At 43.3% G+C, this 19495-nt stretch overlaps 1 pseudogene; it reads left to right on the forward strand.

Moving 5' to 3' along the window:
• Positions 1–2048: 2048 nt before the first annotated feature.
• LOC137764444 (heterogeneous nuclear ribonucleoprotein K pseudogene) lies at positions 2049–5723 on the forward strand (annotated as a pseudogene).
• The last annotated feature ends 13772 nt before the right edge of the window (positions 5724–19495 follow it).

The following is a 19495-nucleotide window of genomic DNA, read 5'->3' on the forward strand; positions in this document are numbered from 1 at the left end:
CCCCAGAACTGGCTGCTCCATAACTGGCCTCCCTCCCACCTGGAACTGTGTATGCATAAACAGAGGCCCCATTTGTACTGTCCCCTCCTATCAGAGGGCAAGTGCCTGCCAAGGCCAGCAGAGCTCTGGTTTCGGGTGCTTCCCTCTGGGTGATGCCCACGGAACCAAAGCCCTTCTCACAGCGGAGCTGTGAACATGGGGCCCTCCGGTGGGGCCCAGGGCAGTGGAGAAAGGGTCTCTCCTGGCCTGGTAGCCAGGTCACAGTAGAAACTTCAGGACTGAGGAGCGCACCTGAGTGTCTCCGGCTAGCTGTGCTGTTTCCTTCCCTCTTTCTTACACCTCTGCCTTCTCTCTGATAGTCACAAGCCTCTCATATTGTGCACACGAATGTCTTGTTAAAATGCAGATTCTGGGGGGGTGGTGGTGGGATGAATTGGGAGACTGGGATTGACATATATACACTAATATGTATAAAATAGATAACTAATAAGAACCTGCTATATTAAAAAAATAAAATAAAATTCAAAAAATAAAAATAAAAAGTGTAATCATAAGAAAAAAAAATGCAGATTCTGATTCAAAAGGTCTGGAACAGATCCTGAGTTGCTGTGTCTCTAACAAATCCCAGGTGATGTCAATGTTGCTGGTCCAGGAACCACTTGGAGTAGCAAGGTCATAGATGTCCTCCTTTCCAGTTCTTTCCCTGCATTCATGTGGCTACTCCTTCTTTAGATATCAGTGCAAATGACCCTCTTCAGAAAGGCCTGCCCTGACTACCACCTAAATGAGGTCCTTCCTATGATCCTCTCACAGCATCTTGCTCTCTTCCTTCAGAGCAGTAATCAAAATTTGTCATTTGTTTATGTGTTTGCTACTGATTGTGGGAGATTGTTACAGTCTGTCCCCAACTGATCATGTCTCTCCATACTCACGTTCTTGGGAAGCCTCTCATCATAATGATTCTGGGGCCTGGCCATGTGATTTGCTTAGGCCAATGGCACATTAGCATGATGATGCAATCACAGGCTTGAAAAGCACATGTGCATGGGGCTTGCCTTCTTCAAACACTGCTGTCAAGTGAAGAAGCCCAGGCTAGCCTGCTGGAGTACCCTGGCCCAGCCAACCACTACTGCCAGATCTTGGAGTAAGGCCACCCTAGATCAACCAGCCCCAGCTGCCCCACAAGCTGACTGAAGCCACAGGAGTGAGTCCAGAAGAATCATTCAGCTGAGCCCAGCCCACATTGCTAACACACACAGTGGTGAGCAAATAAAAGGGTTGTTGTTTTTAAGTCACTGAGTTTGGGGGTGGTTTGTTACACAGCATTAGATAACTGATACACTCATTTAGTGCCTCCATTAGGGCTGGGACTAGGTCTGTTTTGTTTGGTACCTTATTCCCACTGCTTTGATTCATGAATGAATGAACTAACCAGGATCTGTCTGATTCTAAAGCCCATGAGTTTCTGCTCCACCACTTTGTTCCCAGACAAGGTGCTTTTCTTGGGACTAGTGGGGTCAAGGATAGAACATGTAATCTAGCCTAGGCCAATCAATGCTTTCTAGTTCACAGTGATTGATGCAATCAGTCTGAGACTCAGGACGTTTGCTGAGGATGCTGGGCAAAACACCTTCTCTACCCCAGTCAATATAAAGGAGAAAATATAGTTAGGGATGATTTTCAAAATCAGAACAAGCCAGTGCAGGAAGTAAGGATTTAAAGGCTCCTGGCTATGCTGGGCATGAACACTTTAGTTGCATTTTAGGGAGGTCCAGGGTGGCTAGGTGTATTACTCAGGGTTCTCCAGAGGAAAAGAACCAATAGAATACATGAATATAGGAAGAGATTTATTATGAGGAATTGGCTTACATGATTATGGAGGTGGAGAAGTCCCATGATCTACCGTCTGCAAGCTGGAGACCCAGGAAAGCCAGTGGTGTAATTCTAGTCTGAGTCCCAAGTACTGAGAATGAGAGAGCCAATACAGTAAGTCCCCTACATATGAACCTTCAAGTTGCAAACTTTCAAAGATGCGAACATGTGTTCGCATGTCCAATCACGTAAGTTAGTTCATGTGTCTCTGACATTGTCTGTAAAAGTCAGGTACCTAGGCTGACTTTGTTGGATTTATGAACAAATTGGACTTACGAACACGCTCTCGGGATGGAAGTCGTTCATATGTAGGGGACTTACTGTGGTATAAATTCCAGTCCAAGAGCAGGAGAAAACTGATGTCCTAGCTCAAGCAGGCAAGTAGGAAGCAAAAGGGTTGAATTCCTCCTTCCGCCATCTTTTTGCTCTATTTAGGCCTTCAATGGATTGGATGATGCCCACCCACATTGGGTCCACCATTTAAATGCTAATCTCATCGGGAAACATCCATAAATAATGTTTAACCTGGGCACCCCTTGGTCCAGTTAAGTTGAACATAAAATTAACCATCACACTAGGGGTTACTCAGATAGCTTGGGATGGTGGCTATTTACCAGTGAGCATAGAAATTTTCCAACATTATAACTATCTGTATCAATGTAACAGCACACTGTTACTCTCAGTGCTCTCAGTTCTGAGAGCTGTTTGATCTGTCTGAGCATGGAGCCAACACCCAGGAAGTGATCCTGAGAAATGTAGAGAAAGAAACCAGGCCTGTTCAGAGCACTTAAGTCTTAGGTAAGCCCTTGTCTGATGTTAAAACTACTGCTGATCTTTTTGGTCCCAGGAACCCAGAAACGTCATTTTCTTTTAGCCAGTAGGGCTGGAGTTTCTGTTGCTTGCCACTCTCAGGATCCTAACTGATAGACCTTTTTTCTGGTAATACAACTCTCTTTGAAGGTCAACCAGATGATCCAATCCAGATATTTTAAAATTAACCCAAGCTTAAACCAGACCAACAGGGGATGAATACCAGGGTTAACACACCACTTCCTGCAGAGTTACCTTTACTCTGCCGTGCTTTGCGAAAAAAATGCTATGCAAAACTCGGCACCAAGTCTATTGCAAAGCTGGTATTGAAGGGGTGGCTCCCTACTTTACACAGGGTCATTTTGGTCTTTTAGCTGTGCCTCTCCTAAGCCGTGGATTCATTTTTTACCACATGGACACTATGAAGTATGTAACTAACTAGTTGTCCCTTTTCCCCTTGCCTGCCAGGAAACCCAATACACAAGCACTTGTAGCAAAAATATAGAACTCCATAGTGGGTTTTTTTGTTTGCTTGTTTGTTTTTAATTGTAGCCTTGTTCCTCATTTAATTTTATGTTCTTATCCTTGTTTTCCCCATCAAGGGGAAAACTTTACTTTTTATTTATATAATCTTGCTGCATTTCATGTATCCCTATGTGGAAACAGGAATTATATATCTAAAAAGAATCACTTTGATTTAGGTTTGATTAAGATGAAAAGACACTACAGGGAAGAGTACTGTTATGTCAATTACTTTGAATTTTAGTAAAGGAAAGTGAAAGGGGATGGAAGAATATTTAAATTCCAGGGATCTCTAGAGCAAAAGGAATCAAGACACCAGACAGGTGGCAGAAAGCTCCTATTTACATTTTAACCTCTGTCTCATTTACTCCTGAGCAAACTAATACAGAGTTCCTCTTGAGATGGTTATTTAGTGTTAACTACAGAGTCTCCACACTGGGGAAGCCCTGGAAACAATATATTATTCATTTAATATATTAAATGTTTGTTGAAGGAACTGGAATTTGCTAACTTAGGCTATAAATGAACTAACTACAGGCCCTTCTGTTAGAAAAATCTCAGACCCCTGGGTGTATCTCCTCCTTTTACTGGCTGTGCAAGTTAAAAAAAAAAAAAAAAGTGGCTCTAGCAGATTCAAACTCAAACACAACATAGAGCTTGGGTTCTCCAATAATCTTAAACTGATTTAAGACCTTTCTGACCTAATACAAATAAGTAAAAAACAAACTAAAATTAATTAAATGAGCACTATCCTCAGTTGGCATAGAACATGTTGAACAGTAGAGGGAAATGGGCACTAAAATCATGAAAGGGGAATCCATGAAGTGCTCTAGAAGGAAGTGTTTTCTGGGGGTTGGACAGGACCTGACAGCAAGGGAAGTGAAGAGAACGGAAAGGAAAAGGGAGTCAGGGAGGATGAGGTTAGAATGTCAGAATCAGGACAGGGAAGGGGAACACTCCAGGTCTTAAGTCCAAAAGGCAGCAGTCAGCAGGGAGGTGAACCTTCCAGATGCCACTTGTACAGAGTGATGCCTTTGAAGTAACAGCTAACATGACCTCTGTTTTCATGTGGGGCCCATCTGAAGCATCCCTGGTATTTGAAGAAAAAGATCTCATAATCCCCTATCCTGCCTGTGACTTAAATAGGAAGATAGGAGGAGGAACAAGCTTTTAAAAGATCTAGAAACACTGACGAGATGGTTGAATTATGCATTCTGCTGCAGAGCTAGAATGCTGGGGCAGTGACTGGAAAAGGAGGCAAGAATATTAAGGCTCTCCTTACAGACTACAATGCCAGTGTTTCAGTCCCAGACGGCAGTGGCCCCGAGCGCATACTGAATAACAGTGCTAATATTGAAACAATTGGAGAAATTCTGAAGAAAATCATCCCTACCTTGGAAGAGGGCCTGCAGTTGCCATCACCCACTGCAACCAGCCAGCTCCCGCTCGAATCTGATGCTGTGGAATGCTTAAATTACCAACACTATAAAGGAAGCGACTTTGACTGCGAGTTGAGACTGTTGATTCACCAGAGTCTGGCTGGAGGAATTATTGGCGTCAAAGGTGTTAAAATCAAAGAACTTCAAGAGAGCACTCAGACAACAATCAAGCTTTTCCAGGAACGTTGTCCTCAATCCACTGACAGATTCGTTCTTATCGGAGGAAAACCTGATAGGGGTGTAGAGTGCATAAAGATCATCCTTGATCTTATATTAGAGTCTCCCATCAAGGGACGTGCTCAGCCTTATGATCCCAATTTTTATGATGAAACCCATGATTATGGTGGTTTTACAATGATGGTCGCTGACCGCCGTGGATATCCCGTGGAATTTCCCATGCGGGGAAGAGTGGTTTTGACAGAATGCCTCCTGGTTGGGGTGGGCGTCCCATGCCTCCATCCGGAAGAGATTATGATGATATGAGCCCTGGTCGAGGACCTCCTCCACCTCCTCCTGGACGAGGTGGCTGGGGTGGTAGCAGAGCTCGGAATCTTCCTCTTCCTCCACCACCGCCTAGAGGAGGAGATCTAATGGCCTCTGACAGAAGAGGGAGACCTGGAGACCGTTATGATGGCATGGTTGGTTTCAGTGCTGATGAAACCTGGGACTCTGCAGTAGATGCATGGAGCCCATCAGAGTGGCAGATGGCTTATGAACCACAGGGTGGCTCTGGATGTGATTATTCCTATGCTGGGGGTCGTGGCTCATATGGTGATCTTGGCGGACCTATTATTACTACACAAGTAACTATTCCCAAAGATTTGGCTGGATTGATTATTGGCAAAGGTGGTCAGCGGATTAAACAAATCCGTCATGAGTCAGGAGCTTCAATCAAAATTGATGAGCCTTTAGAGGGGTCCGAAGATCAGATCATTACCATTACAGGAACACAGGACCAGATACAGAATGCACAGTATTTGCTGCAGAACAGTGTGAAGCAGTATTCTGGAAAATTTTTCTAAGACTAGTGAAGAACTGAAGGAGTCCTGCATTTTTTTTTTTTTTTTAATCTGCTTCTGTTTAAAAAGCCAACATTCCTCTACCTCGTAGGTGTTCTGCATTTGAGGTGTAGTGAAAGCTTTGCTGTTCACCAGATGAAATGTTTTAGTTCCTTACAAACAGGGTTGGGGGTTGGGGGAGGGTGTGCAAAAACTAACATTGAAATTTTGAAACAGCAGCAGAGTGAATTTTAATTTTTGTTCATTGTTGGTGGTTTAAAAAAAGTCCTCCCATGTAATTACTGTGAACACTTTGCTTTGTGGTCACTGTAACATCTGGGGGTGCGGGACAGGGAGGAAAAGTAACAATAGTCCATATGTCCCTGGCATCTATTCAGAGCAGTGTGCAGAATGTAATGCTTTTTTGTAAGAAACGTTTTATGATTTTTAAAATAATTTAGTGAACCTAAAAAAAAAAAAAAAAAGAATCTGCCTTCCACTGCAGGGGACACGGGTTTGATCCCTGGTTGGGAGACTAAGATCCCACATGCTGGGGCAACTAAGCCCATGTGCCACAACTAGAGAGATGCCTGCATGCCACGACAAAGATCCCACGTGCCGCAACTAAGACCCAACACAGCCAAATAAATAAATAAATATTAAAAAACAAACAACAAACAAAAAACTCCATCTCTGATTCTAGTGTACTTCCAAAATTGTACCCTGGAATTCCCTCTCCCTTCCTGCTTCAGCCTGAGAGTTCCTCCTCTCTCCCCTAGGTATTAGTTTCACCTTGGTTTTCTCTTCCCTCTCTGGGCTGAAGAGTCAGTGAGACTTCTTCCTGAAATAGCAGGAGACAGGTTTGCTTGTATTGCTAATTAAAGAAAAAAAAATTATATGTATATATACCTGTCACATATCCAACGTTGCAGGGCAGGGTATACATTTAGTCATACACTTCTAGAAGAAAAGGATCTTGGAGAGCATCTGGTCCAGCCACACTCTCTAGTTGAGGAAACTGAGGCCCAGAAAGAGGATGCGACTAGTCCAAGGTCATCCAACAAATGAGGCACAGACCCAGAGACAAAACCCTAGTCTTCTGGTTCCAAGCCATGGTCCTTCCCTCCCCTGCCCCACCTTCACTCTGACTCTATTCCCTGGGGTGGAAAGTAGAAGACTCCAGGGAAGGATCTGGCTCTTTAAAACCATCCCCCATTTCCAGGCAGAAGGGGGCCTGTTCAGTGAGCAAGAGCCAAACCCCTGGGAGGTGACCTTGGGGGAGGGGAGGGTGCTCTCCAGAGAGATTCTGATGGCTCAAGATAAAGGAGATCTGCAGGGGGAGGGGAGCCAGCCAGCTGAGACTATCACGTGGAAAGCAGAAAGCAGTGAGGCCTGCTTCTAACCACCTACTCACCACCCTGGGTAGGAGGCGGGTGGGGAGAGAAGGGGGGGTGGGGAGGGGGAGCTGGTGGGGAGGGGAGGAAGAGGCACGATGCCAGGACTTGCAGATAAATAGCCCCCTCCCTACTGCAGAGGCCCTGGGCTGACAGAGGCCTGGAATCTGGGTGAGGGTGAGTTAGGTCGGTGGCCTTCTTCACCCACCCCTAACACCTGCAGATCCTTCCCTCCCCTAAAGGGGTGAGTTGAGGGAGGAGGTGTGGGCAGGAGGGAACTCGGCCTGGCTGCCAAGCGGCAAGGTTGGGAGGGGGAAGCGGTGCGGTGTCCTGAAAATCACACACGCAGGCGCAGATTCAAATGCCAAATCTGCCACCTCTTTCAACCGCGTGACCCGGAGCAAGTCTCTGAGCCAGGTTCCCTCATAAAATGGGGATAACAATGCCTGGTCCTTGAGAGGATTCTGAGAAAATACACGTTCATGTACGGTACAGGTGGGGCTCAGAGAATGGAAGGCAGCAGGAGGAAGGGTGGCAGCTTCCTGGGTTCAAATCCCAGCTCCGCCCCTTTCCACCTGGCACAGGACTGCCTGGTGCCTATTTCCTGTAATAGGACGTGGGGTGGCTGTAGCATCTACCCGATAGGAGTAAGTGAATTCATAGGCAGATGTGAAAGGCTTAGGACAGGGGGGCCTGGCTCAGTGGGTGCTCCAAAGTGTCAGCTTAATTTTGCCGCTGCTCTTAGTCTGTGGTGGGCACAGCCATCCTGTTGTACCCCTCAGAGGCTCTGGACAAGTGCTAGGCCTAGGAGGTTTTCCTATCAATAGAAACATTTATATCACCTGGGAAAAAAATGTTTGGCCTCAAAATATGAAAGGAAAAGTGCAAAACCAAAACTAGTGAATGCCTTGTGAAGTGTCTACAAAACACTATTATTTTAACTTCCTTAACTGTCTTTGCAAACATTTAATAACATTTGAAATCCATTTATATGTTAGATTTTCTCATTCTACAAGAATCTAAGTGATGACGACTAAGAATCAGAACCAATCGGAATGTAAGTAACTTGTAACCAGATAACTTCAAATGCAAAATTGTAAAAATTATTTTCGTAAATCACTGTGATAGAGCTGAAAATGCAAACATTTTCCATCTGTTTCAGAAATATATATAAAGTTTAAGGAAATCAATGGGAGCAATACACTCAAAATTCAGGATGGTAGTTTCCTCTGTAGGGAGGGGAGGGTATCAGAGAGAGGTACACAGGATATTTCAACTATCCTGGGAACATTTTATTGCTTAAGCTGGTGGTGAGTACCACAGGTTTTTATTATATTATTCTTTATTTTATTTATGAAAAATGTAATAAAATTTTACAATATATTTTTGTAGCAGAAGGAAGAGAAAGAAATGTCCCCACATCATTTCAAATGATTTTAGGGCAAATTTATATTTAATGTGAAATGTGGAGGCATTTTAATATGCTCTACATAATGTAAGGCAGGGCTTGCAAAAGTGCAAGTCCCCAAGGCCCTGCCTCTACCAATGGTCCTCCAGGCCCCAGACCTCTTACCTGGGAATCAGGTGCTCACTGTGGACCCCGCAGAACCCAGCAGGGGTTCAGTTTCTTTATTAAGCATATATCTGTCTATGAAGTACAGATAAGTATATTTCTCCCTATGTACTAATTAGGGAGGTCAGATACATGGAGTTGTGAGAAAGCAGGAGAGTTGCAGAAAAGTAGGAATCACGTGTAGGATTGGAGGTCTGAGCAGGCCTGGTGGTCCCCCCTACAAGCAGGTCTAAAGTGGATCCATCTGTGTGTGACAAGGTGCTGGCTCAGCCAAATGGCCTGAGAGGACAGCCTCCTTCACTTCTAGGGAGAGGAAGCGTCTGCCTGACCCCTGACAATTATAGAGAGATGCTGATAGGCATGCAGGGTAAAGAACAAACTGTGAGACTTCAAGGCCAGGCCTTGATGGACAGGGAGTCAGAGAGGGGAGGAATGCAGAGTGGGGAAGGGCCTCAGGGTTGAAAGAAGGAGAGAAGGGGGTTGTTTATTATCTGCAGTGTAAGCTGGACTCCACAGAGGGTCACCAGGCCCCACCCGGAACCCCGCTTGTTGGAGCTCCCAGGAAAAGGAAAAGATCTTAAATAAGAATCTGGGAAAGATGCCAATGGTCCTCTGGGTCATTCCTCTGGGATGGATTTGATTTGGGGCCTTGTTTGCCTTGAGATTAGGAGCCAGGGTCCAAGGAAGAGGTTAGCCAGCACCTGATCCCCTTTGGTTATCCTGGATGCGAAAAAGCAAGGTACATTGGTCTCTGTTCCAGCTCCTGACACAGGGCAACCTGAGTGTAAAACAAACAAACAAACAAAAAACACCCTTGTAAAAAAGTGAGAAGAGCATTAGGAGCATCTTTTGTTCTAATATTTGGTCTTTGACCTGTCCCTGACACATGGCTCCTAAATCCCTTGGAATTTTCTGGGTTATAGGAGTGTCTTTTGTTCTAGTGAGTTGACTCTGGGTGGGCTCTTGATGGGGGCTGGTCACCAGAAAGATCAAGCCATGATTAGAAGCTTGGAATTTTCAGCTATGCTCCCCATTCTCTAGAGAGGGGAGAAGGGCTGGAAAGGGAGTCAATAATTGATCATGCCCATGTGAGGAAGCCTCCATAGAATCCCAGTAGTGTGGGGTTTAGGGAGCTTGCAGGTTGGTAAACACATCCATGTCCTGGGAGGCTGACATGCTGCAGCTCCACAGGGAGGGAAAATCCTGTGCTCCAGGGAACTCTACTTAATGCTCTGTAGTGACATAAATGGGAAGGAAATCCAAAAAAGAGTGGATATATGTATACATATAGCTGATTCACTTTGCTATACAGCAGAAATTAACACAACATTGTAAAGCAACTATACTCCAATAAAAATTAAAACAACAACAACAACACAAAAAACCCAAAGAAAGTGCTCAGGACCCTTCCAGGCCTCGTCCTGTGTATCTCTTCATCTGGCTGTTTATCTGCATCCTTTATCATAGCCTTTAATAAACTGGGAAACGTAAGTGTTTCCCTGAGTTCTGTGAGCTGCTCTAGCAAATAATCAGATCCAAGGGGGAGGAGGTTATGGGAACTTTTGATTTGTAACCAAGTTGGACAGAAGTTGTGCATAACTTGGGGACCTACTATGTGCCATTGGCATCTGAAGTGGGGGGCAGTCTCATGGGACTGAGCCCTTAACCTATGGGATCTGACACTCTCTCCAGGTAGATAGTGTCAGAATTGAGTTAAATTGTAGGGCACCCAGCTGGTGTCACAGAGAATTGCTTGTTGGGGGATAAAACCTACACAACTGGTGTCAGAAGTATTGTGAGTGTGGTAGTAGTGTGAGAGGAAAGGAGAAACACAGGAGGTGGACTGAGGTTTTCTCTATTTAAAAGGTTTCCCACGAAACGCTTGTAATCAGCCAGCAATGAGAAAGAGAGCTAGTGGTGCAGGCTGAAGGCTGGACTCCAGTGCAGCCTCAAATGGGGCAGGAAGCCCAGAGCCTTGGCTAATGACAGGCCACCAGTAAATTAAACCCTGTGGGAATTGTCTTGATTCATGGCACATACAGTCCCTGTCGTCAAGGGTCGAAAGGCCCCTGGAGAGAGAAGGTCAGCAAATAGACAACAAAGAACGTAAACACACCGATTACCTTAATTTACTGAAAAGCTATAGGAAACATCATTCTTAGTGGGGAAAATAGGAAGCATCCTTTTTAAAATTCAGATGAGGACAAGGCCCTCTATCATCCTTTCTATTTAGCATTATTCCAGAGGTCACAGTCAGGTCATAAAACGAATGGAAGGATAAGGATTGGAGAGGAGGAAATAAAACTATCCTTGCAAATTATGCGATTGTCTGCATGGAAAGCCAAAAGATGAACCTACAAACAAGTTGTTAGAAATAATAAGAGAATTTAGCAAGATGGCTGACTACAAGATCAATAATAAATACATTGTACATTATAATAATAATGGCTAACTTTTATTGAATTAACTATTTCCGGGTGCCACATGCTTTATATTTACTCTATGCTAAGTGCTTTCTATGGACTGGCTTGAGTCCTTAGAACAACCCTCACTTTAAGAATGAAGCAACTGAGGGTCAGAGAGGTCAAGTGAATTTATCATAGCAACACAGCTGTTGTGGGGTGGAGGCTGGACCGACTCTTGAACTCTCCCTTAACCACGACCACTATCCTACATACACAAGTGTGCAAATCTCCTGACGTCCAGGGTGGGACTCAAGATCTAGGGCCCTTCTCCCATTCTCCATACATCATGAAAGTTTTCATGTGTGAACAGAGAAAGAGAGAGAGGAGGAAAGCCCCAGTAAGAACTGAAATTGAATTCCCCTCCAGCCTATTGGAGTCAGACTTAAGCTGATTTAAAGAAAATAAGGAAGTGTGGTGTTTCTTGCACACCTGTGTTGTAGCGCAAAGTCTCACATGCCATTCACCTCTTACCTTATTTAATTCTCAAAAGATCTGTGCCTCCATTTTACCAATGAGGAAAGTGAAGCTCCTAGAAATTCAGAGACTTGTTCAAATTCACAGAGCTGGGAAGTGGCACAGCCAGCGTTCAATCCTGAGCATGCCCTCCTAACCTCACAACTCTCTAGACTTTTCCAAGGAACTAGAGGGAAAGGCAGGCAGGTGCACAGCATCCCTAAAGCATGTGATACATGAGTGTGGGGAAGACAGGCTGGGAAGGGAGCAGTTAGTTAAGGAGGGGCAGAGACAGCTTCCTGGAAAAGGTGGCCTTCAAGCTGAGTTTTCAGGAAGGAGCAGGAATGAGTCAGGGGAAAAAGGATGGGGAAGAAAGGTACAAAGTCCCAGAGATGAGAGTAAAACGGCAGATCCTGTCAACAGCTAAGAGTTCAGACAAGAGAAGAACTGACTGAGGATGAGCCTTTTATAGTCACCAGTAACCACTGACACAACCGACCAGTAAGACCCCTTGGAGGGACTTCCCTGATGGTCTAGTGGTTAAGACTCCATGCTCCCAATGCTGGGGGCATGGGTTCGATCCCTGGGCAGCAAGATCCTGCATGCTGCATGGTGAGGCCAAAAAAAAAAGACCCCTTGGAGAGCAGCACAGTGGGGACCTTGCCTGGTATTGCCCCTCTAGGCAGTGCAAGTGGATGGCGGGAGCTTGGCCTGGTGTCAGCTCTCAGCAGTCCCAATTCTTCAGGTTCCCCTCCCTTCCCTTCAATTCTCAGGGCTGCCTGGCTCTGGCTCTCTCCCCCGCTGAATTATGACACTGCATTCCCAATATGCCTCATGGCCAAGCTGAGCCAAGTCATACCATTTACTTCAGTACTTCTCAAACTTCAATGTGCATTCAAATCACTGGGGATGGTGTTAAGATGCAGACCCTGATCTGGCAGGTCTGGGATGGGGCCTGACATTCTGCATGTCTGTCATGATCTCAGGTGCTGCTGGTCCAAGGACCACACTTTGAGTGGCATCATCTAGGAAACTTCACATTGAGCCCCATGTCAGGCACCACTGTGCTAGCTACTTTCTATACATTTTCTAATGTAATAATTACAACATTGGAACTGGAACTTACTCCTCTGAAATGGAACTTACTGTTTTTACTTTCCAGAATAGCGAACTGAGGGTCAGAAAGATGATTTTTTTTTTTTTTTTTGGCCCTGCCACCTGGCTTGCAGGATCTTTAATTCCCCAACCAGGGACTGAACCCAGGCCACAGCAGTGAGAGCGCTGAGTCCTAACCACTGGACCACCAGGGAATTCCCAGAAAGATGAAATATTTTACAAAGTTAGTAAGTAGCAGAACTGGGCTTTGAACTTGAGTCTGTCTGACTTTATAGCTCATACTGGGCCTCCTGGTCAGCAAGACTGCTATGGACTGAACTGTGTACCCCCTCCAAATTCATATGTTTAAGCCCTAACTCCCAGGTGGCTATATTTAGAGTAAGGAAGTAATTAAGGTTAAATGAGGTCATAAGGGTGGCACCCTGATCCAATAGGATTAGTGTCCTCATAAGAGGAAACATCAGAGAGCTTGTTCTCTTTCTCTGCCATGTGAGGGCACAGTGAGGAGGTGGCCATCTGCAAATCAGGAAGAGAGCCTGCACCAGGAACTGAATTGGCTGGCACCTTGATCTTGGTCTTCCCAGGCTCCAGAACTGTGAGAAATAAATTTCTGCTGTTTAAGCCACCCAGTCTGTGGTATTTTGTTATGGCCCAAGCAGACTAAGACAGGGGCCCAGCTGCTGCAGATCAGCCAAGGATGCCAATTAAAATGAACAGCTCCTCTTCTATGGAATGTTGCTCTGCCCAAAAAGAGCAGGACTGGGGCAGAACCAAAATGATGATGATAATTATGATGATGATGACAATGATGATAATTCACACCCAAGCCAAAGCCACCTGTAACATTCACAAATGAAAACACATAAAAACAAGCTCAGAACAATAGAACCACCCCAAACATCACAACCTAAATCCAAACATTTTCCTTGAGAAGACAGGAAATGGCACAGCAATCGGGTATTACGCACTAATTTGCTGCACATACTGAGATGGCTGAGTCTGCAGCCTTGTAGAGTGGACAGGTGAAATGAATAAACAAAGCCCTGGCTCTTACAGTTTAGCCAAGCCCCCTGTGCCTGCAAGTCATTGGAAACCGTGAGTGTGGTAGGTTAGATACCTGAATGATTCTCCCAATGAGAAAATGAAAAAACTGAATACTGAATAAAATATTAAACAAAATATCTTTTATTTATTATTTTTTAATTTTTTGGCTGTGCCACGCAGCATGCAGGATCTTAGTTCCCCAACCAGGGATCAAACCCATGCCCCCTGCAGTAGAAGCATGGAATCTTAACCACTGGACAGCCAGGGAAGTCCCCAAAATATCTTTTAAAATGTATCACTGAACTGACACAAAAATGAGTAATGCACAGATCTCAAAACTGGGGGTAAAGGAGCCCCAAGGCCAGCTGGTACTCTGAGGCTTTCTGCTGGACACTGGAGACTGTGAGCTTGTACTTTGATGGCGCCCCAGGTGAGAGATCAAAGACAAATCTCAGGTTCCACCCAGTGATATGGGAAAAATGCATGCAGATATATGTACATAAATTTTACTGACATAAAGGATGTATGGCACCAATTTACAAATAATAATAAAATATACAATACTCCTTGTTGTAAATTCTACATAGAAAATTGATTCACACAAAACACTTGATGATTTTTGCCAAACTCTTTTATCCATAGCCAACCTATGGTTGCAATTCACTGCAGTTCTAACGTGAATGTTGGCTAACACTTTTATTTATGTTAAGGAGGAAGATAAAATGAAACAACAAAGACATACATTGGCACTTCCTTCATTAGTCAGTAATATAGGCTACTTCTTTGCTAAATCAGATAATAATTTTGAATAGTGGAGAATATTTCCTCAGTTTTTCTGTGCTATTCTCAATGTAATGGCTACACACACAACACACTTTTAAGTTTAAATTATTAACATTTTCCATCAGTTTCTTAAGGCTAGACAATAAAGCATTAAACCAAGCCTTCATTTGTAGCATTTGCTTATTTTCAGGTGTAAATACTCCCACCATGGCTGATTTCAAGCTACCAGTGTGACATCACTGAACATCACAATACTATTATATAGGATTTCCACCACCGTTGAGACCACTATAAAGACTGATGAAGCAGATTTGAAAAAGAACCAAATCAATTTATAATAATTGAAATAAAATATTCAATGGATGACCATGAAGAAATAGACAAATCCAGAATGTGGAACATACTACAAGCTCATTCTTTGGTTTCATCAAAAAATCAATGTAAAAAAAAAAAAAGTGAGGTGAGGGAGGGGAGGAACAATCCTAGATTAAAGATAAGAGATAAAATAACCAAATGCATTGTGTGTTCCTTGACTGGATCCTGGTTTGAAAATGTAGCTATAAAAAGTATTTTAGAGTCAATTGGAGAAATTTTAATGCACTGGGTATTAGCCAGGATTAAGGGATTATTGTTATTTTTCGTGGGTGTGATAATGATATTGAGTTATTTAGGAGAATGTCTTTTAAAAAAGAGATACATGCTGAAGTATTTAATATTGAAGTATCATGATGTCTGTTATTTATTTTAAGATAGTTCAACAAACACATATAAATGAAACAAGTATGACAAGATGTTAAAATGATGGAATTTAGGTCACAAGAATATAGGTGGTTATTATACAATTCTTTCCTCTATATTTAATGTTTGAAATTTTCCATAATTCAAAACAAATTTTTTCAACAGTAAATGGTTTACATCAGGGGTTAGCAAACTTTTCTTCAAAGTGCAAGATAATAAGTATTTTAGGCTTTGTGGGCCACATAGGTCTTTGTCACATATTATTTGGTTTTCTCTACAACACATTAAAACATTTAAAAAAAAACATTCTTAACTTGAGGGCCATACAAAGATGGGCCATGTGCCAGATTTGGCATACAGGCTATAGTTTGCCAACCTCTGTTTCAAATAGGAGATGAGATACAGTAGAAGAGAGGATTAGTGAACTAGAAGATAGAGCTGAAGGAAATACCAAAAATCAGGTCAGAAAGACAATTTGAGAAGTCTCAAATATGTAAACTTAGAGTTCCAGAAGGAGATAATTGAGGGAGTAGGGAAGAGAAAAATATGCAGAAATTGTGGCTGAAATTTTTCTAGAATTGTTGAAACATACTAATTCTCAGATCAAGGAAGCTCAATGAATCCTAGGCAAATGAATAAAAAGAAACCCAAATTCAGGTACATCACTGCAAGACTGTTACACGCGCATGTGTGTGTGTGCATGCACACACACACAGAGCGAGAGTGAGAGCAAGAGAGTCTAAAAAGCAGCTGGAGAGAAAGCACAGATCACCCACAAAGAAACAGCAATTAGACTATGGCCAATTTCTCAATGGCAACAAAGGGAACCAAAAGCGGGTGGAATAATAGCTTTAATTTGCTAACAGAAAATAACTGTTGACCTACAATAATTCTATACCTAGTGAAACTCTCTTTCAAGAAGAAAGGTGAAATAAAGCCATTCAAACAAATAAAAACAGAGTGTGCTGCCAAAAAAAATTCACTAAAGAAAACTTAAAGAATGTACTTCAGATATCCTGGATAGAAGAACTGAAATAAAATTAAAAAAAGAAATGGTGAGCAAAGATGTTAACAAATATGTGTATAAAACTAAGCACATACTGTCTGTATAAAAATATTAAATACTGTGAAATTTGTGTGTGTGTGACAAGGGAAACAGGCTACAGTGCTGGATGAGAATACCAAATAAATTAAGAGAGTGTGATTGGAATGAAAGAATTCTTAGATCCTTATGTACTTGGAAAGAATGCACAGATACTGATTGAACTTTAGACTTCACTATGTTAGGTATGCATGTTAAAGAAGACGCTACAGGGACTTCCCTGGTGGCGCAGTGGATAAGACTCTGTGCTCCCAATGCAGAGGGCCTGGGTGCGATCCCTGGTCAGGGAACTACATCCCACATGCATGCCACAACTAAGAGTTTGCATGCCACAACTAAGGAGCCCGTGTGCTGCACCTAAGGAGCCCACGTGCCGCAACTAAATAGCCAGCAAGCCGCAACTAAGGAGTCCTGGAGCCACAACAAAGGAGACTACCTGCTGCAACTAAGACATGGTGCAACAAAATAAATAAATAAATATTAAAAATGAAAAGAAAATGCTACAAACAGAAAATAGAATAGTGGTTTCCAGGGGCTGGGAGAGAGGAAAATGGAGATAATAATGTATCCATCATTACTTAATGGGTACAGAGTTTCACTTTGGGAAAATGAAGCTCTGAAGATAGATGGTGGTGATGGTTGCACAGCAGCATGAGTGCACTTAACACCACTGAATTGTACACTTAAAAATGGTTAAAATGTTAAATGTAAATTTAACGTTATGTATATTTCACCACAGTGAAAAGAAGAAAGAAGAAGCTAGGGTAATCACCAAAAGAACAGACATAAAGCACGTAAGTTGCAAACAAGTGGGAAGGTGGGAACAATGGAATGAAAAAATCTTTAAAAATCAAAAGAAAACAAAGAAAGGAGGTAAAGTTCAGAGGCAGGCGCAACTAAATACTGTACTGTTTAGGAAACATGTATAAGTGGTTCAAATATACAGAACATCAGGGTAATGGATAAACCAGAATCAGGATAATGAGGAGGAGGAGGTGTGGAATCAAGGCGGGACACACAGTGGCTTCTAAGGCATTGGTCATATGTTATTTTTTAGCTGGGTGATGAGTATATAGATATTCATTCTATTATTTTTCTTTAAAATAGTTCAATTTTAATAATATTTTGTATGTATAAAATATTTTGTCATTATAATTACAATCATAACTTTTTTCAAGAAAGAAGGAAAAGGTAGTTGTAAAGGCAGACTAAAAATGGGACTCTGCAAAGGACTGGGGGTGAGCCATGCTGGGCGCCCTCCTTCAGCATCAAGTTCTGCAACTGGAGGACAATTTAAATGCATCCTAGTTTGCTGTCCTGTCCCCTTTGGTTCTCCATAGATGGGGACAGTGTCTTCTCTACTCTCTGACCCTACAGTTCCTTACCTGTAGTTTAGGTGGGGCCATTGCACATCCCCCTCACTAGTTTGTTTTGTCTCCCTCTCCCATTTTTCATTTGTCTTTTATGATTCCCAACAGCAGGCCAACATCCTGCAAGTGTTTGTTCAAGGTCAGTTCTGTCTGGTGACCTCTGCCTTCCCTTGGTCTTTAGTGGTTTCCCAGTCTCTTGTGGGATTAGGAAAGAGTTAGGCAGCTCAGACGCTTTCCATCTGTCCTGTATTCATTGCGTGCAATGTAACTCTGGTGTGTGGATATGGACAATAGGGAAGACAACATATCTAATAATTACAATGAACATTCATTTAATCTGTATAAGCACTCTGCATGCATTATCTCATTTAACCCTCATAGCAACTCCATGAGCTGAGTAGTAGTATTATTCCTAATTTGCAAATAAGGACACTAAGACTCAAAGAGGTTAAGTGAGGCGCACATGTGGTCAGAGGAGAGCTAAGCAGTCTTACCAAGACATCAGGCTCCTCTGGCTCCTCATGTGTGCTTGTCCAGGGAACTGAATACACAGAGAGCCACTGAAAACCCTTGAGGATCATGAGAAGAGACCCCTCATGTTCACAGAAAGCCTAGAGAAACGGCCTCATCCTCCATTCTCAGAGTAAAAAGCCCTCCCAGAAATTAGGGTACAATTCTACAAACACAATTCCCACTCTGCTTCTTACCCTTATGAGTAAATAGTAGAGAGTATGTGAAGGAGATGATATGACTTTGGGAAAGTCACTTAACCACTCTGTGCCTCATTTATTTATTTATTTTAATATTTAAAAAATTTATTTATTTTTATTTATTATTATTATTACTTTTGGCTGTGTTGGGTCTTCATTGCTGCGTGCGGGCTTCCTCTAGTTGAGGCGAGCAGGGGCTACTCTTCATTGTGGTGCGCAGGCTTCTCATTGCAGTGGCTTCTCTTGTTGCGGAGCACGGGCTCTAGGCATGTGGGCTTCAGTAGTTGTGGCACACGGGATCAGTAGTTGTGGCTCGCGGGCTCTAGAGTGGAGGCTCAGTAGTTGTGGCACACGGGCTTAGTTGCTCCGCGGCATGTGGGACCTTCCCAGACCAGGGCTCGAAACTGCGTCCCCTGCATTGGCAGGCAGATTCTTAACCACTGCGGCACCAGGGAAGCCCCTGAGTATCACTTTTTAATAAGAAATAATATTTAAGAAATGAAATCAGGATAAACACACAAGGATACTCAAAGAGTAGCCATACTAGGTAAGCAAACAAGAACTGAGCTGACCCAGGACCATGCCTTTAAGGTCGGAGATGCTTAGACAAGAGAACACCAGGCTTGTAGGTACCTGCAGGGATGTTACACATCTACTCATCAACTCTGACTCTCACAGTATTCACTGTCATCCTCACCACTCACAGTTACCACACTAATCACAGGGTGGGGAGGGGCAGGATGGGGTGACCAGGGCAGGATGCCACAGGCCCTTAGCTGAAAGAGTCAAGTCATCTTTGTCTTTGTCTTTGAGAGCCTTTTGATTATCTGGCCCTTGCCAGCCAGCCGTACCCCACTCCACCCCTGCCAGTTCTGGCAAGAACAACACAGGCTGGTGCCCATGCTCTCAGGTCAACTGAGCAGTCACCCAACATGGTAGTCAAAGCCAGCAGGCCAGGGGGCAGGATGGTGCCCCAGTGACCTGTGGTTTTCAGCATGTAAGTCTTGCACATCTTTTGTTAAATTTATCCTTAAGTATTTTCTGTTTTCGTTGTTGTTTTGCTGTAAATTGGCTTGCTTTTCCAATTATCAATTATCGACTGCCAA

This window comes from Eschrichtius robustus, chromosome 1 (genome assembly GCF_028021215.1).
Source record: "Eschrichtius robustus isolate mEscRob2 chromosome 1, mEscRob2.pri, whole genome shotgun sequence".
NCBI lineage: Eukaryota > Metazoa > Chordata > Mammalia > Artiodactyla > Eschrichtiidae > Eschrichtius > Eschrichtius robustus.